General features: G+C 39.9%; 1 protein-coding gene and 1 long non-coding RNA gene across 2 annotated transcripts in view; one reads left to right on the top strand and one right to left on the bottom strand.

Moving 5' to 3' along the window:
• Positions 1-26,371, bottom strand: part of JAK1 (Janus kinase 1) — a 156,877-nt gene that overhangs the window by 73,043 nt on the left and 57,463 nt on the right.
• The window catches only part of LOC111095925, a 42,886-nt gene that overhangs the window by 11,282 nt on the left and 5,233 nt on the right, over positions 1-26,371 (top strand). The window contains exons 3-5 of the long non-coding RNA XR_005359658.1: positions 11,174-11,286; positions 14,348-14,492; positions 16,956-16,992. This is a non-coding gene — a long non-coding RNA (uncharacterized LOC111095925). The remainder of the gene's footprint in view (positions 1-11,173; positions 11,287-14,347; positions 14,493-16,955; positions 16,993-26,371) is intronic.

Here is a 26,371-nt window from a genome sequence, read left to right as displayed (position 1 = left end):
TTTTATTTCTCCTTCCTATTATTAAACTATTGAAGTGCAGTGTAAGGTATTCCAATCAAATTAATGTTTTTTTTTTCTCCAAATTACATTGTGGTATTTAATGGTGTATTTCTTTTCCTGGTTTGAGGGCACCTGGTTAGCAGGGGGTTACTTCACACAGGAGCTGCCTGACAAGCAAGCTGGCACACACATACCACTTGGTCTGAGATGATTAGGAAGAGAGGGTCCCAGAGACAGTAGGGTTGAAAGCAGGCAGGGATACAGTGTGTTTCATGGAGTGGAGAAGACGATACCAAAGGGAAACTGGCTGGTGATCAAATACAAAAAACCTAAAGGTTTTAGGATTGGAAGGGAGGGAGAAGACAAGGGAACAGTAGATAGGAACAGTGAAGCTGAGCAAGCTGAAAGAAAAACTAAAAGGTATAGAGGGCGAGATGAGGAGAGACACTATCATGAGAAGCAGTGAGAGAAAAGAAAATGGATATTCTAATCCAGGATGGATTTTGAAGATTCAGTCCTTATCTATCCTCAGTTAATGCTGCACCTTACTAGTTTTGATTCCTTGTTCAAGAGCCAACATATGGAAGGTGATTTATTTTATTTAGCCCTTTTTCTTGCTGGAGGGAGATGGCTTCTTCCACAGGATGGTGCATCAATGTATACTTGTTATTATTTAGAGGTAACACGGGTCTCTTTGCCACAAAAGCTTTGGCCTTCTCGAAAACTCCAAACAGTTCCACGAAAATAGCTGAAACTATATGATGTCTTTACATTTGTTACTTACTTAACTTCTGACTTAACCCACAAGATTCCAAGGCAGTTTATAAGGATATATTTAATAAAACAGAAATATATCAAAAAGAAAAATCGGGGCATCTGGGTGACTCAGTTAAGTGTTCAATTCTTGGTTTTGGCTCAGGTCATGATCTCGGGTTTGTGGGACCAAGCCCCACGTCAGACTCTGCACTCAGCGCAGAGTCCACTTGAGATTTTTTCCCTCTCCCTCTTCCCCATCTTTGCTTCTCCTTCCTGCTCGCACTGTCTCAATCTCTAAAATAAATAAAACCTTTTAAATTAATTAATTAAAATAAAATAAAAACAAAAACACTGGTTCAAGGAACAATATTATGTTATTTGAAATAATACGTTATAATATAATTCGGGACAAAAGTCAAGATGAAGAGAAAGTTATTTGCAAGCTACAGCTTTCCAAGCAGATCAGCCATGGATTTGGCTCCTAGTTTCCTAGGGATCAAATAGAAAAGGGAAACAATGAAATACATTACTTCACCAGTTACATGAGAAATGGACATTTTTTCTGGTCTTAATTCTAAAACAAAATTCTCCTGAGGAAGGAGAGAGCATTTGAAATTTGATCTCCAGGGCAGCCTGGGTGGCTCAGCAGTTTAGCGCTGCCTTCAGCCCAGGGCCTGATCCTGGAGATCCGGATCGAGTCCCATATCGGGCTCCCTGCATGGAGCCTGCTTCTCCCTCTGTTGTGTCTCTGCCTCTCTCTCTCTCTCTCTCATGAATAAATAAATAAAATCTTAGAAAAATAAAATATTTCCAAAAAAAAAATGAAATTTGATCTCCAGAAGCTTCTGCAGTTCTCCCAACTATTTAGGGATTTATGCTGCACTTGAGAATATCAATGTAGGGCATTATATTCCAAAAAATATCAACTCAGGACACCAGCCTAAAAATTGCTTTCTCTTTTGTTTTTTAATACTTTTCCACAAGGCTCTGTCCCCCCAGTCCCCATGATTCCTCTATCCTCTCCTTACACTTAGATATTACTTCCTTAGGACACATCAGTAGAAGTGAGCAAATTAAAGTGTCTAAAATGCCAAAACCATGACAAATCCAGAATATAATTCAGGAATGGAAAAACAAAGAAACTATTTTTATCCACTGATCAATCTAGTCAGAGAGATGAAAATTACCAGAAGAAATGCTTGATTATTTGGTTAGGTATTTTGGAGCTACAGAAATAAGGCCAAAGACCCCTCCCACTGTGCAGACTAGAAGTCAACAATGGTTGGGTGTTATGAGTACAGGGTTACCAAAAAATTTATCATCCAAACTGGGACACTTGAGAGTTAAAGACGGTACTATTAATAATGACACCTAAAAACAGACATAAACCAAGCCATCTCAGCTGAACAGAAACACACAGTCACTCTGTGAGCGCATCAGGGCTTTACATTCCTATTGAATAAATTTCCTTATTATACTCCCCCACAACATTTTATAGGATAGAGAAGGCCAATACCCCCTTTTATAGATAAGAAAGCACATGTCCAAGAGATAAGTAACTAATTCAAGTTTACAAAGAGAAATAGCAGAGACTCCACCATTGTTTACAGACTCCAAACCCAATACCCTTCCACTAAATAATCTAATGACCCAGAACAGCCAGATAAGATAACAACAGTGTGGACTTATCTAAGTTCTTTTTCTTTTCCCATATCAGTGATAAAAATTGAAGACATTTTCAAATATAGGGAGAAAATACCTGATATCACAATTTCCTTGTTATTCATTTCAAGTAATCTAAATATAGGCAAAGATCTTGGATGAAAACAACACAGATGCATAACAGGCTTAAATTCAAAACTGCCATAAAATTTAATTCAATTTCACTCAGTTAATTCAGGCTCTCCATTTCACTACTTAATAATCTGTCTCTGTCTTCTGACCCTAAAATAAGTATTACTGTGCCATCACCTACCCTACATTAAGTAGTAAATGATTAGAAAATGTTTTATGGAATCACAGGGTAATAAATAGTTACCTAGTTATTCTCAAACCTGTCTATACATCAGAATCACCTGGCAGCTTTTTAAACTATACTATTTCATCCTATATACCCTGGACCTACTAGATCAGGAATCCAGAAAAGAAAAATTTGTAAACTCTTCAGATGATTCTGAGATCCAGCCCTTCAAATCCCAATCTGATCCAAGACTTCCAAGGTAGACACAGGTAACACTCCCACCCACAACCACAGATCTGTCATTCTTTTCTCTTCTGCAACCCACATGATTTCTTTCTATTGATTTTCTTTTTTCCACTCTGCAATGCAGCAGTGATGAGCAGCTGAGGACCTACACTGCAGGCAGGAAGCTGTGGGGCTGATCCTATTCATTGCTCCCCCAATACTCTCATAAACATCTTCTGAATTAGCTTATGGAAAGATAAGTGTCATAATCATAATAACAATAAAAACTGATATTTGCTAAGCACCTATTATGCCATCAGGTGTGCTAATTGCTCTGCATTCATGATCTCAATCACCACATAAACCCTGTAAAGTGATATTATTCCCAAACCCACTTCACATTATGAAAGAGGTCAAAATATCTTTCCCAGGTGATATTGCTAGAAAGTGGCAGAACAAGAACTCAAACCTAAATCCCAAGCTCTTCTCAATACACCCATCGACTAACCTAAAGCTATTCTGAATCCTCTTTGCCTTTAGGACAGCTAGCTTCCATTCATGCTACACATCATAACCCAGGACCCCACTGGGGTCTCAATGGGAAAAGAATCCAAAAAGCTCTTGGATTTTCTAGTAGACCAACTAAAATCTGAACATTAACATCAGGAAAGGGAAGCAAAAGTCTATTTCTGAAATATAAACTGCTCTTTAGAAAACTACTTCTGGAAGAAATCAGCAGTTCTGGAAAATAAAACGTTCAGACTTTGAAGGTACACCAAAGGTGATTCTTCCATTGTGTAATTTGGGGCTTTCCTCTCTAGTTGGTTGGAGAGAAACAATTCAATATTCCAAATGCAATCTCAAATCCCAACTATTTCTTTCTCTTTACTTGCTCCATTAAAGAAAAATAAAGAAAAAAAAGAGTTTCTACCTGGATGTGTTTGACTGGTGGGTGACCATACAGTTTAATGTCCAAACTGAAAGACTTTTAAGAGTGAAAGTGGGATACTATTCATAATTATCCTGGGAAAATAGACATGAAGTGGAATTTATTTTGTTTTTTTTTTAATTTTTATTTATTTATGATAGTCACAGAGAGAGAAAGAGAGAGGCAGAGACATAGGCAGAGGGAGAAGCAGGCTCCATGCACCGGGAGCCCGATGTGGGATTCGATCCCGGGTCTCCAGGATCGCGCCCTGGGCCAAAGGCAGGCGCCAAACCGCTGGGCCACCCAGGGATCCCTGGAATTTATTTTGATGGCAGAATTCAAAGACAACAGAGGAGAAATCAATTGCCATAAACTCACTGAACACTAGGGTTCAGTTTGTTCAATAATTAATAATCCATGTAACTACTATGTGCCAGCCTCTACACTAAAAACTTATCTATGAAAACCAAATTCCTCCAAACCATAAGGGAGAACTGACCAGTCCATTCAACAATTACAACATGAAAAAGCCAGCTGTAGAACAGCAGGTATGACAGGATCCCATCTGGATGGATGGATGGATGGATGGATGAAATATATTGAAAATGGTGTTGTGGGAACAAACAGCAAAATCCTCTAACTCTATATAAGGATAGAACAGGCATGGTTTCACAGGGGAGTGTATCCTGGAGCAGAGATTTACAGGAAAATAGTAGATATTAAACAGGAGAAGAAACAGGTGGGAACAGAGACAGCATATCTCATGCAGAACTAAAAGCCTGTGTAAAGGGAACAGATTCAAGAGCATGCAGAGACCCTTCCATGAAAGACAGTTAAGGTATAGTACTTGTGGCAGTGGGTGGCCAGAGGTAGGGCTAAAGTGGTGGGAAAGGTTGACCCTCAATGCCATGTTGAAGAGCCAGGAGCCCATCGTGAAGATCAGAGGAGGCCAATGACTACTCCAATTGAGAAGGACTAGTCTGTGTAGGTGATATCAGGCAAACAGGAGATAGAGGGCAGAGAGACCTGCACTTGGGAGGCAATGCAATGATCAAATAAGAAATGATGTCGAGCCAAAGAGTAACAAACATTTATGAATCCTGTACCTCAGATAAGAGTTTCAGAGAGAAACAGATTACTCACTGCCTTATGGAAAGTGGGGTCCAACTGAAGCCATATGTAGGGACAATTATATATGGGAATGACTACAGATACTTTGAATAAAAAGCTTAAAGTAAACAATAGAATGTTTTTGACTCTAAACATTTTAAGAGTTGAAGAAAATGCCAAAGTTTTGAAGTCATGAAGTCCTGGAACAAAGGAGAAATGAACAGTTTGGGAGAGAAAATCTTTTTGAGACAGAATTCCTCAAGGTTGACCTCTTTTCTTAAATAGGTTTATGGATAACTGAGAAATATCTGGAATAATATATTTAAAACACAACTATAAAGTATTGCAACCTGGGATATGTTGGGAGGAAGAAAGGAGTCTTTCCTGAGTACAAGATGAGGCATCATACTATTCCATGAAAGAGGTATCAGATTCCTAAACCTGACCCAAGTTCAAAACCCACTAATTGGTTTTGTGACCTTGAGCCAATTATTTCATCTGCCTCTTTTCACTGTAAAATGAGAATAACTACACCTATACCTTAATGGTCTGTGAAGACTAAATGAATTAGGATTCCTGGTGAAAACAGCTGAGTGAACCCAAGTATCCAATTTCATCCCCTCTTGAAATCTGACTAAAATTTGTGTAACACAGTAGATATAGTAAGGTCTTTTTAAGACCAAAACCAGGGATCCCTGGGTGGCGCAGTGGTTTGGCGCCTGCCTTTGGCCCAGGGCGCGATCCTGGAGACCCGGGATCGAATCCCACATTGGGCTCCCTGTGCATGGAGCCTGCTTCTCCCTCTGCCTGTGTCTCTGCGCCTCTCTCTCTCTCTGTGACTATCATAAATAAATAAAAAAATTAAAAAAAAAAAATAAGACCAAAACCACAAATATGGGGGGAATAGGAGAGGAGAAAACTGCAAATGACTTTTGGAAGCTGATAATTAGATAGATGTGTAGCAAAATGACTTTAATAACCCAGGAAAACTGAATCCCACATGGATGGTGGCAAAAGCTGACAACCAAATAAATGTACACCACAGAAGCCTCAAAAGTCTCAGGAATTGGAAGCACCAGCACCTGGGGTAAAAGAGGAAGGCTGGGGAGAGATGCCTAAGAAACCATTCTCTCAGCAACTCCTCCACCCAGCAGAAGTCTAGACTAGCACTGTCCAATAAAATTTTCTGCAATAATGGAAATGTTCTCTCTCTTCTCTGCCTAGTATGGTAGCCCCTAGTCACATGAGGCTACTGAGAACTTAAAATGGGACTGAGGCAAATGAGGAACTGACTTCTTAATTTTATTCCATGTTTATTAATTTAAATTTAAATTGCCACACATGGCTAGTGGCTATTGCATTTCAGGACAACGCAGGTCTAGAGGTTTATTTTCTGGAGAGGGTAAGACAGAGGGTTCTGGACCTAGAAAGGCCAGGCAAAGCACAGGAACCTTCAGTACACAGGGGGACTGTGTGTACACACAGAATGGTGAAGGCCTAGATGCTGCAATTTCCACCCTCTTCCCCACATGGCTCCAGAAATGCTGGCAGCTACTCCCTGACACTCCAGGCAAGAGTGAATTACTGTTTTCTGAGAAATGTTACCATCCCACGAGAACACACCTAAAGATACTAACACTGGGGGTTCCCCAATTAATGGCCCATTCAAGTCACTCTTCAGTGAAGTTCAAAGTTCACAGGTCCCACATACATGCTCAGCCTTCTCCTCGTGTTTAATCATGAACAGCCAGCCAAGATAAACCAAACCAATGTCTGAGGAAAGCCTCTAATATAGACAGGAACAAAAGCAACTCAGAATAAACAAAGAGTATTTACAAAGAGATAAAAACCTTAAAAAGTAATTCATGTCCTCAGATTGATAAAGAAACATATTTTATCTACGAAGCATGAATAAGATTGTTTTAAAGTAACACTTCAAAGAAAAAAGAGCTCTTAATTATTAAAACGATGACTGCAGAAATGGGGCACCTGGATGGCTCAGTCAGTTAAAGTGTCCAACTCTTGATCTCAGCTCAGGTCTTGGTCTCAGTGTTTTGAGCCCCGCAGTGAACTTTAAAAAAAAAAAAAAAAAAAAAAAAAAAGACCACAGAAGTTAAATACAGGACTGGAAAAGTGCCATCTGGAACTTTCTAGGTTGATGAAAATGTTCTATACTTTGTTTCGGGTGGTGGTTACATAAGTGTATACAATTGTCAAAACTAAGTGAAATAAACATTTACAATGGTGCCCTTCAATGTACATAAGCCATACCTTTATTTTTTAAATCTCAACAGAAAGGTATGAGGATAAAGGGAAAACTGTTTAGCAAATAACAGTTTGAAAATAAAAGATAAAACATAACAAAATTAGGAGGACCAATCCAGAAAATCACACATCTAAGTAAAAGGAGTTCTAAAGGAAAGACAGAAAAAAAGTGGAGGAAGAAAACCATCATAAGATCATTTAAAAAAAGGTCCCAAAATACACGGATGAGGAGACCTGTTGTGAGTATTACAATGGGAACAATGGAAAAACAAAAGAAGGGTCTACATGAATCCAAAAGAGAATATAAAAAGCCAAATCCAAAAGATCAAAAATTGATTTTTTTTAATAATTGGGTAGCTTTTTAAGAGCTGCATGAAGCAAGGAGAGAACTGACAAATGCCTTCAAAATTCTCAAGGGGAAACAATACCAACCCCAAAATCTATAACCCACCAAATTATCAATAAAGTGTGAAGGGAGAATAATGGCATATTTAGATATTCAAGATCTTAAAAAACTTACCTGTTATGTACCCTCAAAGAGTGAGTAAAAGAGAAGCTCCAAAACAATAAATAAAGATTAAACACAGAGGGGCAAAAACAATTCCTAGGAGGACAGAATATAGATCTCAGGATGAGAGCTGCAGCCAGTCTTTGAGAACAACCCATCCACACTTGGGCAGTGAGACACAAAGGATCGATAGGCTTAGGGCTTTCATCATTAAGATTCTCAAAGACCGCATCAGGGGACAGAATGCCAGATCCCTAACTAAATTTGGCTTTGCTTAATCATACACTGATAAAGTTCCTATTCTTTCCTCAGCGTCCTGATGTCTGAATCAGTAGACTATTTCACTGCACAGAAGTATCCTGCTGTGACCTACCCCTGAGAGCTAGACGTAAGCTAGGTTGAGCTTAAAAGTGAAAATAAAATATGGAGCAGTCCACTCCTTGTGACTATGGTACTATTTTCAGGCTCCCAACAGCTGGACCACTGCAGTCCTCCAAACATCCCATTTCCCACAACTCTCTTACAACCTTCACCAGTGACTTTTCCAAAAGGCCCTGCAAGCTCCCAACTCCAAATCCAGACTTGACCCAGTGCTTTTGTTCCAATCCAGGGGATAAAGAATTCAAATTAGGACCTATTAAGCTCTCTTGAGAACGATGGCAACACTGTCCTTTCCTTATACACCTGGGTTTGTGCTTGCTTTAGGGACATCTACAATGAAAGGAAGGGATTGATTAATATAGAGGTCAGACTGGTTGGTACCTCTGAGAGGAGTGCAATGAGGAGAGATACTTGGCGATTTCAAAAATACTGGTAATTTTCTACTTCTCTTCTTTTTTAAGATTTTATTTATTTTAAGAGAGAGAGAACACACAAGCAAAGGGAGAGGAAGAGGGAAAAGCAGACTCCTCACTGAGCAGGGAGCCCAATGTAGGACTCGATCCCAGGACCCTGGGATCATGACCTGGGCTGAAGGCAGACACTTAACTGACTGAACCACTCAGTCGCCCCTAATGTTCTACTTCTTATCTGAATGGTGACTATGTTGGTATTTTTACTGACTACACACATGTTTTATAGACTCTTCCATATGTTTTTTTTTCTTCCATATGTTTAATATATTTTTCAATTTAAAAAATTCCCTCCCCCAATGAATTAAATGAGCTAATATATTTAAAGCTCTTAATACAATGAGAGATCTTTATTAGATACTAATTATCAATTACCTACCTCATCTTCTGTAGTAATCCAAATCCTGAGCTTCTTTGAAGACCATCTTGAATGGCAGCAATCTTCTGAAGCCCTGACTATGCAACAATCCCCTCGACTTTTATTGCCAGTTTGTGTCATTATTTACTAGTCATGTACATCTCCTTAGCTAGGTTGAAAACAGAAATGTATTTTAAAAATCATTACTTGTGCTAATGATTGTTTCTTTCAGTCTTCCATTCTCTATTACAAGACACAATGGTGGCCTTGAGCCAAATGTGAGTGGGGCCTGATTGGCACACTAGATCCTCCAGAAAAAGTCAAGTTCTTAGATGAGGTCCTTCCTTCTATGACTCAATGCCTTCCCACTCGTAGCACCTACCTGTGTCAGGGGTCTGACACAGAATAAAAACTCAAATGTTTGCTGATAATAAGTGGAATCCAAAGAAAAAAGCTCTAAGAAAAGTGACAAATATGACCAAACTCATTAATGGAAAAGTAGCCCCTATGGAAAGAGAAAAGTCATTGTAATCATTCCTGGTTAACTGAATTGAGCAAAAATCTTAAGCATAAAGCTCTCTGACAGCCAACTGGGTTGCAGGTATCATATATTCCCACTTTCTGATTCAGTAAGAGTCAAAGCAATACACAGAGACATGTACAATGTAAAACTTTCCTATCCTATCCGTAGGAAAATGAAAGAGTTTCCAATTCAGGTGCTTTCACCAGAGTTTAAGTTCTATACATTTTTTATAAAAGCTGTGCTTTAAGACAGCTAAATGCAGTGACTTTTAACCTGAAAACTGCTAAAGCCAAGGAAAATAAGTTGAATCCATGCCCATTTCTGTTCTGATTCCATTTTTTAAAGTAACTCATAAATGTGCATGACTCACACAGCTGAATATATTGTGATGTTCCTTTATCATTTCATCTTCCGGTGCCAGTAATCCCACATTAGAGTGCCAAAACCCTTTAATAAGTATAGCATGTGCTTTTGGACATACTCCAAAAATTACCACAGGACTATTGCATTAAGAAAAAAACTCCAGTGAGGATTTCTAGGCTTTGGAATACAGGCCCCCCCCCTCCCCGATTCAGATGCCCAAAATATAACTTCCCTCACCTCTCTATGCACAGCTACTTTTGATACTTGAAACCGTAACAACAATTATCCTTAGGCTTACGTGGCTTTTTTAAGTTTACAAAGCACTTCGACATCTACTAAGTTAGCTGATTCCCTGTGACTAGAGTGCTTATATAGCAGATGTTACCTGTTTCAATATGGAAGAAATGTGCATTCAGAGAATTTAAGTGGCTTGCCCAAGGGTATCCAGCCAGCAAGTGATGGAGCTGGGATTTGCACACAGGTCATCCAAAAGCTGGCTCTTCTCACCAAACTGCTTTGTGATTGGGGGCAAGAAAACAACTGATTGAAATAAAACCTGTTAGAAACTCTTATGATTTTACTTATGGGAACAGTTCAATGTTTCATAAATTTACTTATGCGAGTAGTTCAATCTTTCATAAACACTGTAGACCAAATTATTTTTAAACTTCCTTCTCCCTTTCTTTAGTTCCCTTGAACTGTGAGTTACTACAGTTATCACTTCTAAGAAAGGGTCAACTAAAAAAAGGCCAGCATATAAAAAAGCTACTACCCCTCATTTGTCCTAATCCCTAACCTCACCAGTGGTGAGTGAATTCCATCTACTTCCAAAAAGAGCAAAGAAGTAATGGAGCCCAAATGAGAATCAGGCCTAGCGACCGTTCCAACTCACTCTGTATTCTTACCTTTAATTATACAAGGCTGGAATCCCCTATCAGTTTATTCAGCCAAGTTTTTAAGAAATCACAATGAGGGAATTTCCAAAGCCCATCAAACATCACTATATAAATACTGATCACCTAGGCTTCTCCGTTTACAAACACATTTTTAAAAAGCAGACTAGTCACAATATAAAAATCTCCCTTACTGTTTGCCACTTCAAACATTTAATATGATTTAGGTTTTTGGTTAACCATGCTAGTCAAATGCTGTAAGTTGCTAAATTACTAACTGGGCTGGAACTTTCTAACCATACCTAATTTAAATACAATCATAGATAACATGTTGAAAACTTAAATCACCATACTTGGGCCAAATGAAATCTGCTTTATAATCTGGGTAGAAAATGGTGAGTAAACAAGCTAATCATGACCACCATCTCCACAGCAAAGATATGGAAAAGCCTTAAGGAGAGAGTTCTGGCATCACTCAAACTGGAGTTTCCATCCTGGTCCTACCACTTAGGAGCTATGAGTTTCTGAACTCAGGTTTCTGCATCTGTAAGTAATACCAATTCCCTCTCATCTAACTGTTGTCAAAAACCAAGCACAAAGGAAATCATACATTAGGTGCTAAATTTAAAAAAATCCGTTAATTTCTATGAATGTAAATTCAGAATACAAGGCAATGCCATTGCTGGGGTAATAACAGCATGGAAATTCAAGGGAGGAAACAATTACAGCTTTTTTATACTCCACTCTCCTCCCTCTGGGGTCTGCTCTGATGCAACCTCCTCCTCCACTACCTATCTCCATCAACTCTGGCCTAAAATGACTGACACATAACATAACATAATCAGCACTTAATTAAACATTTTATTATTTTTCCAGAGTTGCTACTAGGCCAGTCCTGACACCTATTCATTTAAGACCTTCAGGGAAAGAGAACTCTTTCCAGAACTTACAGTCTCATTACCCTTTTCATTATTCTCGCTGATTATAAACTACACTGAGACCACAGAGATTACACAATGCCATTTAATTAGAATTAAGAAAGCTTCAAAAGGTCAAAATCACCCTTGAACAGATAACATTAACATTTGAAATGAGCATTCTGACCCCTCTCTAAAACCACTTTGGTTCAGCTCACATGGGGACACTCCCATTTGCTGACTGTGGTGACTAGAACACAAGTTAGAATCCCTCCAACTAAGATTCTCAGGCCCAGGGTGCTGGGGACGAAACCACTGTAACCACTTCACATCCACTCAGATAGACCCATTTTCTAGAACTGCAAAACCATCAGCTAAAAACAACTCTTTATGCAAATGAATTTGGAATCAAGGCTACACATACTACAACTTAAACTGGAGGTTTAATTCTCCCTAGAGACTTCTCTGCACGTTATCAGGCATAATTGATAGGAAACCAGTGCACCATTCTCCTCCACCTTTTTTTAAACACATATTTTGTATTGCTCCCCTTACTACTCTGAAGTAAAAATCAGAAATATAAACTATTCACATGCAAAACATCAAAATAATCAACATGATGTCCAAACTATAAATAAAGGACAACTTAAAGAAATTTATAAGACTCAATTTCAATATGTAATACCTGTCCTACATACACTAGAAGACATAATGAAGTAGTCTAACACTTGTACCAACAGCAGAAAAGCTAGGAGTGCAGTAACTACAAATACAGACAGATACTGGCAAGTTCTTCTTGATTACACAAATAGAAGCACCTCAATATTGGTAACATGATTTATAAAAATGGTGAGCAGCTTTTGGTAAAGTTCTAAGCAAAATAAAATGGTATCTTTCTATAGTACAATATATCAGTTTATATAGCAGCTGCATTTCTAGAAAATTCAGGTGATGTCAGAACAATGCAAAAATTACTTAATGTAAAATAAGATTAGGGTCTAGGCTCATAAAATGAGAAGCCGGTTCTTCCCCTAAAGAATGTCTGGAGAAGCTATTGAAAAATTCTTCTTTGCACAAGACTGACCCTATGCACATTAAAGGATAATTATAATTCCTGATCATTCCCTCTAAATGCCAAAGGTACCTACCCCACCATCAACCAACAAAATCTCCCAAAAGTCACTGAACCAGCTGTGATGAAGGGTGCTGCTTTCAGCCAAGCGGAAGTCTTGTCGTCTTTGTGTTTTCTGTGTGGACCTTAGAACAATGCTTGGTTCCTAAGCAGGTGCTCAGTCAGTCTGAGGAATTGTGTAGTATTTCTTCTAAAAATTTGTTTGTGGGTAGCAGAAAAGCAGAGTCAATATTTTCAGTCAATAGGAAGATGGCATCTACTGGACTGGAATGTAAAACTGCTGACATTTCACTCATAATCAGAAATGCTTTAAATGATGCTATTGTTTCTGCCCCAAAATGATAGCCTAAGACTAGGACAGCAAACACACATTGGGGCATGATGTCCCACTGAGCCTGGGAATGGCTTTAAAATCCATCTCAACATGGCTCCAACAAGTCCTGCCAACTCTTTAGGTTTTCTAACCTCAGAAATATGGGAGAAAGCAAATAGCAGCCTCAAAAAAAAAAGCTTCCTGTGGGTATTTAGAGCCTTCTACACCATTCAATCTAGTAACTTTCACTATCATCTAAGCCCTTGCAATGTGCTTCAGGTACCTACTACTAAATGCTTGTTTGACCCTCATACAATATAAGGTGGTATAAATCTCTACTTCACAGGAAACTGAATGAGGCCTGTACCAATACAAAGCCCAATATCAAAAGCTAGAATCAAAAGCCCAAAAGCTAGAATCAAAGCCCAAATTCTAGCTCGGCTATCCAGCTCCAAAGCCTGTGCTAGTTATCTCTCTGCAACCACCTATGAGATCTGTCTGGAGGAGTGGGGTAATAAAGCTTCCTACTAGAGTGGTATTTCTCTGCGTGGACCCAGGAGGTGGGCAGGCACCTCTAGGTGGACAGCCAGACAGAATGTCAAAAGCCAAAACAAAAAATTCCCCTCTCTCATGGACTCAGCCAGAGGCCAATCTAAGATTTGGGAGGAGTCCCAAATTAGATTTTTAAACCAAGCTTTGGACACCAGGACACCACATTCCCTGTTATATAAAGACCCAAAGCTTCAGGATGGCATCAAGCCCTGCTGAGTGCTGGCTCCAACCTTTCAACACTCGGCCAATAGCTAGATCCTCTTCTCTCCTCAGGAGGGCCAGTGCTATTGTCCCATGTTTGACTTTCCAAGCCTCTAAGCAAGTGCTAGATATTTGCTCAGTCCACAGGTAGCTTAGAGGAGATGCCCCTCCTGCCTGCCCTGTGTATGTGAATCCTGCCTATCTTTCAAGGTCTACGGCAAGGTTGCCCTCCCTTAAGCCCAAAGTCTGTCCACCTTCTCTAGGTGGAAGGAACTGACCCTACTTCAGACTTCATGGCATTCTTCTGCATCACAGCAGACAGTATACACGTCTCCTCCCTAGAGCTTTAGTTCCTTGTTTCCTCCCAACCCCCTACCAATACAAACACTACCACCACCACCACCACCACCATCAGCCAGAAATCCACTTAATGAGTGCCTACCACTGTGCCAGTCATTCTACAGACATTATCTCCTTTAATCTACATATTAGCTCCAATTTCACTGATGAGGAAACTGAGACCTGGCATTATTCAGCTTCCACTGTCATTACACCATAGTGGATACCAGCACAGTGTGGAATCAGACTGCATTTGTTTGGATCTCTGCTCTTCCATTTACCAGCTGTGAAATCTTGGGTAAGTTATTTACCTCTGTGCCTCGGTTCCTCGTGTATAAAACAAGGATAATAATACTTAACAGGACTGTTCTCAGCATTTAAAAAGTTAACATGTGGGAAGCACTCAGCACATGCCTGGCACATAGCATACAGAGGAAGCATTCTCAACTGTTAGTGCTGCCTCCAACCTTGTCTCATACTATGCTCCAAGTTCATACTCTGAGGGCCTCAAATATACCAAACTAGTAGCCACCTTTGTCCAAGCTGCCTTGACCACTCTTTGCACACCAGCTCCTTACCATTCTTTGGGTCTGATGACGTGCTTGTCTCAGAGGGATGCTCCCTAACAACCTAGTTCAAGAAGATCCTGGTCATCTAGGCCCTGCCTCCAGCACCCTCTTCTCCCCTCTCCCACTCTTACCCATCCCCTTACCACACCCTTGTTTATTTCCCTTAGAGCATTTATCACAACCTAGAATTCTGTCATTTGTAGTAACTTAGTCTGTGTATTTGTTTGGGGTCCGATGCCCTGACTAGAGATGAGGGAAAGAATCATGTCTTTCTCAGTATTGTATCTTCTTTACCAGCCAGAGCCTGGAATATAATGAATGCTAAATAAATATCTGTTGGTACCTTGCCTGCTTCTACATAGTAAGTGCTCAAGTAGTATCTGTTGTTGAATTAATAACTGCATGAACCATAGAATCCTTAAGTTAATGCTGGATGGTCACTGCTGCTATGAGGGCAAGTATCAGCCTGCAAGGTGCCATTTTTCTGTATTTGGTCAATTCTGAATTACTGTCACCCAAAACATCTAGTAAGCACCTACACTGAGCAAATCTGTATGTTCTCTGTATATGGCAAAACAATAAAGTCACTGTATTTGGCTAGAAGACAACAGGCAGGATCAGGACTGCAATCCTGTGAAGAGTGCCCAACAGGAGGGAAAGAGTGATGGCTTAAGTCCCACTGCCTTGCTCCCGGTGCAGGGATGTTTTCTATTTCTCACGAAAGCAACAGATCAGCAGCAGCCCTGGGGAGGGCCAGTTTTAGTTCTTAAGGCTGGGGGTCTGCACCATGGAATTTTAAGGGCCACACAAGACACTATTAAGAACACCCTCCCACCCCCTCAGTGCCTCTGAAACTGTCAGTCAGGGTGAAAGCACTGTGTTCCATGAGATGCTCGTGAGAATACAAAAACAGAGAGGGGCAGCCAGCCAATCAATTCACTCCCACCTTTTAAGTCAGACAAGTTTATCAGATTAGCTACTATTACTTGTCAGAGCAGAGAAGCCTGAAAGTGGAGTCCTGAGGTTAAGTTTTCTTATGGCAAAAGGTGATGAGAAAGATTCACAGCAAGGACCCCACACTTCACACACTTCACCCTCTTACCTGAAGCTAACTCTCATGGTGTCTAGTATGTGAGTGGGCACATAGGAGTGCATGCATGTGCCTATACACATGCACAACACATGAGGGAGGAGGCCAGTTCAGTTTCCTGGCTTCCTGCCCCCTTGGGAAGTCCTAACCGTTCAGCAGAAAAAAATCACATAGAGAAGCATCTAGAGACCCAAGGATCCCACTTCTCAGCTTTCCCAGTAACTTGCAGAGTGACCTTTGGAAAGTCACTTCCCCTCTTTAGGCTTCAATTTTACCATTTTACAAATGAGTGAGCTGTACTATAATACAGACAAGAATTTTCAAGCTATGTTCTAAGTAACCCAAATGTTCTGAATGGTATAAAATTCTCGGGGGAAAATATATTCAAATTTCACTTTTCAGCTATATTTTAACAATTTTTGAAATTATAATAAACCCCCACAATTTTTTATAGCAAATTTTAACTCCTTGAAGATTGTCAATGTGATATTCTGCAGACCTCAGAATAAAGCCTGTCTTATCAATCCTGAGCTTATATTTAAACATCTTATAACTGTTACTAATTCTGAAGGAAGCTAGAACTCTTTTTTCTTTTTTAAGATTTTATTATTTATTTGAGAGAGTGAGTCTGAGGTGGGGGGATGAGGGGGAGGCAGGAGAGAGAACCCTAAGCAGACTCTGCACTGAGCACAGAGCCTGACTCAGAGCTCGATCTCACGACTCTTGAGATCATTACCTGAGCCAAAAACCAAGAGTCAGACACTTAACCAACTGAGCCATCCAGGCACCTCAGGAACTCTCTTCTTTACTCAGACCTACACTTGTCTGCTCCCATAAAAGTGCTCAAGCCTTAAGTATACTACTACAGCATACTTGCAGCCTGCTCAACTGAATGCCAGGCAAATCTCAGGCACATCTGCTGGACTCATACTCACAGAGAAACAGTCAATAATGCAATAACAAATAAATTCATAACAGGTTGCACTGAAATAAAAAGTGTGAGCATACGTTATCATCAGTCTTGCACTATTTAATAAAGAAGCATTTGTTAAATAGCTGTGATTCCACTTTGTGATAAAAGTTCCCCCTACTCTTCTTTCAGGTTTCTGGGTCAATTTAAAGTATCCTGAAGCTGCAAGGTAAGTTATTAATAAACTATCTACAATTACTTATTCATGTGAATCAGGTTTTTCCATACTGCAACCAAAACTAAATTCAGAAGTTAGGTAATAAAACTGGAAGATGATTGGGACTGCCACTCTGAACCCAACTCAAAATTCAGTGCCCATGATCAGATTCCCTGTTCTCTTAACTTTATAATTATTATGATATTGATAAGTTATGATATGCTACGTCTGAATTTATAAAATTAGTCTCTTCAGTACACTGAGGTTCCATGTGGGATTAAATTTGAAATGAGGGATCCCTGGGTGGCGCAGCGGTTTAGCGCCTGTCTTTGGCCCAGGGCGTGATCCTGGAGACCCGGGATCGAATCCCACACCGGGCTCCCAGTGCATGGAGCCTGCTTCTCCCTCTGCCTGTGTCTCTGCGCCTCTCAATCTCTCTCTCTCTCTCTGAGACTATCATAAATAAATAAAAATTTTTTTAAAAAAAATTAAAAATAAATAAATAAATAAATTTGAAATGAGTTCCCTGGCTTCCAAAGAGTCAAAAACCACCATACCAGACACCATCAAAGTCCTCTTCAAGCTCTAATATTCATAGGGGAAGGCAAGTTCTAGGTCTGTATTACCTGGCCGCCCTACTAACCAACACTAAAACCTCCATGAGGAGGGAGGGCCCAAGCAAAATCTTCCCTGATCTGTCAACAGTAAGGTTCTATACACCTGGGGCAGCTGTCCACCCTGCATGCCAGTCATCACATTCCCACCTCCCCCACTCACAGGATGAGGGCCATTCAGCTCACCTTAACCATGTGATCAACACTCAGCTATTTGGCATAAGCCTGACTTCCTGTGCCCTGAGGGCTCAGGCCAACATTCAGAGGGGCCCTTAACTTCTAACTATGAAAAGAGTACCCCTTTTGTACAGGGCCCACCTCCCTGTCCCCTCATCTCTGCCTATCAAAAATCTGTTCTTTGTACTGCTGTGGAGAATGGCAAATTGTTACAAACTATCTGGAAGCAGTCTGATAATGGAATAAGATACCTAAAAAATAGGAACCATGTGACTCTCTGAAATATATTCTAAGAAAACATAATTTATGCACACAGAAATTTTACTATAAAGCTATTAATAATCACAGTATTGTTTACAAAAGCAGAAACTTGAAAGCAACCTCAATGTACAAAAAAATGGAGAGATTTTTTAATATGGGATATCCAAACAAGAATATATCTATCTTATCATTAATACCACTCATATTTTAGAGTACTTACTATACACTGGATCCTCTGATAAGGTTCTTTCATCTCATTTAATGCTCACACCAACTCTGAGGTAGATATTACTGTACTTTATAAATAAGCAGGTTCATAAAAGAAATAATTTAGCAGAAGGCTACCTATCTAGGAAGTGTCAGGGTCGGGTTCAAAGCTCACTCACTCACTCACTCTTGTATCCAACAGAAGCATTTCTTAAGCATCTACTAATGTGCCAGCATGGTGCTGCTTGCCAGTTTTGTCACTGGAGCTTTTAATTTTTTTCTTTTTCTTACTGTGGTAAAAACACCTAACACGAATTTACGCTCATAACAACTTTTAAGGGCACATTATGGTTTTGTTCACCATATACACATTGTTGTTTTCACCTTGCATGACTGAAACTCCATAAGCACGAGCAACTCCTCATTCCCCTTGATGTTTAAAAAGTTTTTATTTTGGATTAATTTTAAATTTACAGAAGGCCTGCAAAAATAGTCTAGAGTGTCCTGTTCAACTTCTCCTAACATTAATGCTATTATGGCTTTTAAATTGGCAAAATGGAAAAATCATCAGTTCCATCATCAAATAATCCTGACAGCCAACTATGAGGCAGGAAGTAGCTATTGCTGGTGGCTCTGCCTAGCGACTACACACCTCTCCTCCCCACTGACTTCTGATTCTGTACCACTCTCTCCCCTGCAACACTGGGAAGGGAATGGAGAAAACTACCACAAACCAAAGGTTCTTCCTCAAGCCAGGAAGAAGTCTTAAGCCCCTGCTGATGGAACCTAAAGCCACAGGAGAAGTTTTATTTTTTCCATGAGTACAAAATTTCAGGGAAATCTCAAATAAGAAAGAATAACAGGGCACCCAGTTGGCTCAGTTTGTTAAGTGGCTAACTCTTGATTTCAGCTCAGGTCATGATCTCAGGGTCATGGGATCAAGCCCTGCATCAGGCTCCATGCTCAGCTGGAAGTCGGCTTGAGATTCTTTTTCTTCCTCTCCCTCTGCCCCTCCCCCCACTCACCCTCTCTCTCTACATAAATCTCTAAAAAACAAAAGAAAGAAAAAATAAGGAAAATAAAGAAGTAAACACTACATCAGTATTAGCTATATGTATCAGGCATCATACCAAGCCTTTTACCTATACTTACTCATTTAATCATGAACCATAACATAAGGTGGGTACCACTATTATCCCCACTTTACAAATGAGTAAACTCAAGTGTAAAGAAGTTCAGTTTTACTGAAAGTTCTGCAGCTAGTAAAACACTTCCCTTGCCTGGGAAGAGGGAGAACATAAGGCTCCCACCACTCTGCTTTGAACTTGTAAATTCCTAGATTCCTGGACTTGTGAAGCTATTTTTAATAACCGTGGCCACTATCCAAACATTAGAACTGACCAATCTCAGGCTCAGCAAAACTGTTTGCGAGTGCAGCATTTTTCAGGGCCTGAGTAATCTTCACATATGAGTGACGTACCACTCTCTATACACGATCCCAGGGGAAATGAGGAAACTTCAGAGGGACTTGCACAACACTGCCTAAAAGAAGATTCCAAAAGGCTCTTCACATGTTGTCTTCACAGTGTCCCAGCATGATACTTACCTCTCGCCTCCCTCCTCCCTTCGTGATCTGTGCAGGCAACGTGCTGAGCGATGCTCACTCGTCAATAGGAATTCCAGGACACACTGGACAGACTTTGTTCTTGCACTGCCCTATCACAGTGATGGCCTCAACAAAACTGTGTGACCAGAATTCACTCCAAAGGAGCCTCATGTCTCTGACCACACAGCAAGATGGAAAGTATAAAAAAGAGAGTAGTATATTTCTAGCACAAAAATCAATCTGTTTGCTTCATCAAATATGCTGCTTTGAACAAAATTTTTGCTTTCAAAGAATTCTTAGTTTGCCTTAGACTCACTTTGTTTCATTCTTTGAATGAAGTGACTAACTTTGAATCATTCAAGACAGCTCTGGCCTTTAGGATTTTCAGACACTAAGAGTATACAATTACTGTATAAATATGGAAGACTCGAGTAATGCAAGTACACTAAATGAGATATAGGGCAAAGGACCTACTCAGATCTACCTCTGGAACCAGGAAGTTGGCACAGAGTGATGCAGACACTAGTAGGAGTCCTACACAGAAGGAAAGATAAATGCTGGCCCAAACCCAGGAAGGACAGAGGTATCTCAGGCAGCCAGAAAACACATGGAGAAATGGAAAGGACCCAAAGCAGCCTGGGTTCTAGTCGCCAACTGAGATCAGTGAGGAAGAGCTTCAGTGAGATCCCAAGAGGCAACACTCAAATAGCCTCCAATCTGGTCCTGAGAAACATGCTCAATAAATGACATAAAGGCACAGCATATGAGGCTGTTTCTGAGAAAGGGAACGTGATGGGAAAGGGTGGCCACAACCAAGGTTCAGGTAGTGAAAAGCTGGGTCCTTTTCTCACCAGCAGTACCTGGCATCACTGTGAACAGAAGCTACAATGACTCATCATGACGAATCCATAGAAAAATGAAGAAAAACACATGAAAGGGAAAGGCTGGCATTCCAGTAACAAAACAAGATGGGTAGGGACCTCAGGTCATGGACCTCTATGACTGCTCCCTCAACTGACTGTTCTCAAGGCTCTGTCCTCCTCAGATTTTTCTGAAAGTTCTCTCACCTATTGGACCTGAAGAATTCTCATTCTCTAAAATTCAGCTCAAATGACTCATCCTGTGAAGTCTTCCTGACTTTCCCAGACAAATGTAGCCAATCTCTTCTCTGTGCTCCCATAGGACTTTGTTAAACACAGGAATTACAACCTTAGCTTGCTTTGCTTTATAAATAGCACCCACAAGACCACACCAAGGTCTGAGACTATGCATTATTCAGTGTTATTTCTCATAGTCAAGGCTTCTAACAGAGTAGGTACTAAATGGATGAATAAATGTCTACCAGCAGGACCATCCAGAGTTCCCAAGGCCATAGCATTCTGCAGGAAGATTCATGTTCAACTTATGAAACCAGCTTACTTACAGACCAATCCAATCCTAGCCATGAGGACATGCACACTCCCCTCCCTACTTTCTCTAACACAGGAATGAGGGAGCTCTTCCCTTGACTGTCCTCTAGAAATGGTAATGCAGATGCAGCTGACATCTTTGGGGATGACATCACCAAACAAATCTAACTGGTTTTTAACCACACAGACACTAACCAAAGTAAAGCACCAGACTTCGAAGGTGTTGAAAAATACTTCAAAATAGTTTTCTGACCTCTTCCGTCCTCTGCCCGTGAGAGGCTACAAACAGAAAAACTGAGCATATTTCACTTTGAGCCAAGTCTCCAACAACCTGTCCTTTCCTCCTACTCAGCCTGAATGGAGAGTCACCTGGGTCTCTGGCAGTCACTTGCTGTTTGTCCAGCCTTTCCTGATGACACAGAATGCCTGAGACACTGCTGACAGAATTACCTACAACCATCATGGGTCATCTCTGATGCTAAGAGAGGAGAGGGAAAGTCCCTGGAACGGGACTGCACTTTTGTCCAATGGATGTCAGAGACATAACTGACGTACAAATAAATCAGGCAAGGCTGCAGTGTGACCTGACAGGATCCAGAAGGACTGTCTTAGAACAGATCTGTATATGTCTCAATACCTAGGACGCTGCTCCAGAAACAAATGATCCAAGGACACACCCTTCCATTTCCTGCTTCACAAAGCTTCCAGGGAACCTAGTCTGGAACCCGGCCTCACTCACCAATATCAATATGGGACTCGGCAAGTGAGAGGCCAATAAGCAATTTCCAAAGAAAACTCCCTCATCACTGCAGCACTTCCTTTCCTTCCATGCTCAAGATCACCCAGATTAAGCAACACAGATGAGAGGCAGAGGTTTATTAGAGAACCACAGGATTTCATGGTTAGAATGGACGAATAAACACTCACCCTCCTCTTCTCAGGCAATAACCATCTATACTTTCATTATTAGGGCCAACAAGTCTCTCTTCTTACCCTCAATTCTACAAGCCCAAAGACTGCAAGAGAATCCTTGTTAAGGCTCCAAAATTCTTATATTATAGAAAAATTCATTCATTTTTATGGGAAAATTAAGTTCTTTTTCCCATGAAATCAAAAAGAAACACCTACATCAATGCCCATTAGCTGCCAGACACCCAGGACTTTCATAAGCACGACTAGAGAGGTGGAGCCAAAATGCTGAGAAGAAGTGCAGCCCCATAATTAGACTGCTTGGGTGTGAACCCAACTCCACCACTTACTACCTGTGACCTTAAAAGGGGGGAAAATACTAGGACCTAACTTATGATTGTTAAGAAAATTAAGTTAATCTACTTAAAATGGTGTATGCTAAATTTCCTCCATAAAGAAAGAGGCAGAGCCAATGTCTCCTTGAATATATGCTATTCCACATTCATAAGAATTTTCAACATGACAGGAGAAAGCATTAGGCTGAATCATATTGAACTTCCAACATTTTACCATTTTTTTAACCCACAGAAATGACAATTTCATATGGTTAAATCAAATAGGTATGAAAGAGGATCACAAAGCAAATGATTTCAAATGATTGTTTAAAAAAAAAAAGGATCAAATATCTGTGTGGGGCTGATCCCCCACCCCCAGTTTGGTCTGCGGGACCTTGTGAAGGTTGAGCAACCTTGGCTATCTGTAGAGCTGGCTGGCTGCCAAGCTGGCTTCCAGCTACCACCACCACCTGTTACTTTGACAATTGTAGCTTCTGGGTTTACTAGGACCATTTACAAAACCAGAGGCACCTTTAGGAAGCTCAGAGGCTCAAAATGCCCAATCTGTAGTGATTAGAGAAATTTACAGCATCCTTCCTCTTCCAATGGTGCTTCTGGCTTCCGGAGAAACCACTTCATGTTTAGGACATAGTCACAGTCTTAACCAGTGCCACCCAGACTTCAGCCATTATTCCAGCTGTACCTGGAGTCATTCAGAAAACTAGTTCAAAAGAAGTTTCAAAGACCCAACATCGAGCATCTTTTATCTTAGATGGTTTCTCCGTAAGTTTAAAATCTTCAAAAACTAGAGAGAAAAGCATATCACTTGTGCTAAAGTTCAATTAAACAGACCTTCTCTGTAACTATCTTTGCAACTTCCTGCCAATCTGTAACTGTTTCAAAATTTTTAAAAATATTTTAAGTTCAATTACACAAAGACACAAGAAATGAGCCTTTAATAAAAGACAACTTTAATGAAAAATTTTAGATGCACTGTATGATTTTGTCATTTTTTCCATTAATGACAGAAAGACTTTTCAACTACTGGCTCAAAATAATGGAATAGCAACAGAATCTTTCTCTGGCCTATAAACTAAGCCTAGTTAGGGAAAAAAAAATCCAGAAACACTTGTACTTGTCTGAATCCTTCATTCAGCCATACGTGAAGACACACAGATGATCTGATTAGTTTGGGCATCATGACCGTGTTTCAGCTGATTCTATTGCTTCCCTTCCCTCAACATCAAAACCATTTATAAAGCCCAAAACAGTTATTAGTTCTAAATGAAACTAGCAAGTAAACTCTTTTATCAATACCAGATCACATAATTCCATGTTTCTCAGCTAAAATTAAAAGTTTACTGCAAAAGAAACTGAAAAATGCATGTTTCCTCATGGAGTCCCTCATCTGAATATTTTATGTAAGATGAGAGCAGAAGCAGATGATAGAATCACCCAGTATCGGCAGATGCTGCCTGGTGCCCCTGAATAAAATTGTGGTCATTTGCCCTCCCCTGGCATTCTCATTTAATGTCATAATTCACTTAATGTTTAATAATTAAAGAAATTAATTGAACAAAACTGAAGATCCATCTGTTGGCTTGTATTTGTTTAGAGCACTGCTCTCTAAAAGCAGATAACATATTTTCTCCTAAAGACAACTCTGCCATGGCACTCTGTCTTGGCTGCCACCAGCCCTCTTTTCTAGGGTCAGGCAGATGGCAAATGATTCTGTAAGCAGTGGATCTTTGCACGAATGTTTACGTATGAGCACAACACACCCTCTAAAAGTGACTATGCACTCAAGAATAGCAGATGGCAGCCTAAAGCTCATTATACAGAACAAAGGAAAAAGTATAGACATCTGCCACACCCCAACTTCAATACATCCACCCAAAGTTCACAAGAGCTTCAGTTTGGAACTAACATATAGCATGGTTTCGTGGTAAAAAGCATGAACTCTGAAGTCACACATGAATTACTCATTTATAAAGTGAATAAGATACTTAATTTCTACAAATCTTGGTTTCCTCACCTTTAAATGTGAAGATCATCCAGTGCATAAAGGTTGGGCACACAGTAATGTGTAATTTATAAGGTCAAGGTCAAAAACATAATCCCCATAAAAGGCTTAAAAAAAAAAAAAAACCACATGGTTTCAATCTGCACTTTGAAACTCAGATGTACTATACCACTAGTGTATGTGTGCCACACAGTCAATAAAAAGGGGAAAGGAAATAGACTATGGGTCTCCCCACTGGGTGACTCAATACTATTCATTTGTAAATAAAGACCAGTGTGCAAAATGTACTCTTATATTTGCTAAGCTTCATTGTTTTGGAACACACATAAAATATGAGTTCACCAAAGGAAATGCTGCAGAAATTTCACAAAAATATTCATGAACATTACATGTTGCCAGGTCTTTTCACCTAGAGTTGTGCATGAAATACGAGTGACTAGATGCTAACAAGCCTGTAAATCCTATGATATAAGGCTCTATATATCCAAGCACACTGATCATTTCAAGTTAAACTATAGTAAGCACAAGAATTCTAGTCCAAAACTGATTAGTCTGAAACAAATATATATATATAGTGTGTATGTGTGTGTGTGTGAGAGAGAGAGAGAGAGAGAGAAAGAGAGAAAGAGAGAGAGCATGAGAGAGCACATGCGCAAGAAAGAGTGTGTGTATTGTGTATATACATAACTCAATAGACCATGAAGGGCATCCCTGTCATAATAATAAAAGCTATCATTTACAGAAGATCCACTATATCCAAAGTCTTTCAATCTCAGTATCTTAAAAGCTAAGGAAAGTCAGGTTAGGAGGGGTTTCCCATTCCAAGGCAATAGAGCCAACAAGTGGTAAAACATAAATTTAAACCCAAGTATTTTTACTCCAAACCATGCTAGGCCCCTGTAACCACAGGGCTCAGTATAACAATGTGTGTTCATAACTGAACCAGATTAACAGAGAAAAATAAATTGTATTCCATTATGTCAGTGCAAAGACATAGGAAAGCTATTTTTTAACTTTTTCATCAAAGTAAAGTTTTTAAAATATGGTAATCATAAGAATACACTCTCATCCACCTAGAAAACTTGACTGTCCCAAAATGATTCACCCCTCTGGGTTTGAAGAGTCAAGAATTTAACTTGCATCCACAATGCAAGTAATTTGCACTATAATCTATATCCACATCCAGAAAAAAAAAATTCACTCCTGAACTCTATGGAAACATTTTTCAGTATGTTAATACTTAAAATGCAACAACATTACTGGACTGCAATTATACTACTGGAAATTTCTTCATTTGGAGCTTTGAAGCTTACCTGCTTATTATCTTGATAACAATCAGGAATGAAAGGTAAAATGAAAACCATTTGTCTTGTATTTTCAGGACAAAAAAATTAAGTGAAGTCAGCAGTTTTTTCAAATTTCTCATAGTTAGAATGCAAAAAACTGACCCCCTTTCAGAGTCCTCTACTCCTCCTATCAGAGAAACTGTAGCTGCAAAGAGGACCTCAGATCTGAACATTACATTCAAACACCTACAAAGGAGCTTCATTTTACAGATGAAGAAACCAAAGCTCAGCAGTATGAAATAACTATGGTCTGAAAGTCAGCTACTATCAGATCCCAACACAAGTCCAGGTGCCTGACTGGGCAGGTCTAGTGGCAATGTCTGAATCTAAAGACCAACTGAAGAGCCTGAGGTCAGCTATATTCCATCAGTGCCCCCCCAGGATTTGGTTTAATTCTCAGGCAAGACAGGGGAGATGGTGAAGTGTGATATACAGGCCAGAGGAACCTCTATTGACTAAAGTCCAGTCAGCCTGCCTCAACTGCATCAGCCTGGTACCTGTTAC

This window comes from Canis lupus, chromosome 5, assembly GCF_011100685.1.
Source record: "Canis lupus familiaris isolate Mischka breed German Shepherd chromosome 5, alternate assembly UU_Cfam_GSD_1.0, whole genome shotgun sequence".
In the NCBI taxonomy this organism is placed as follows: Eukaryota; Metazoa; Chordata; class Mammalia; order Carnivora; family Canidae; genus Canis; species Canis lupus.
Note: the sequence above shows the minus strand (reverse complement) of the source record. Positions and strands in the feature narration are given on the sequence as shown.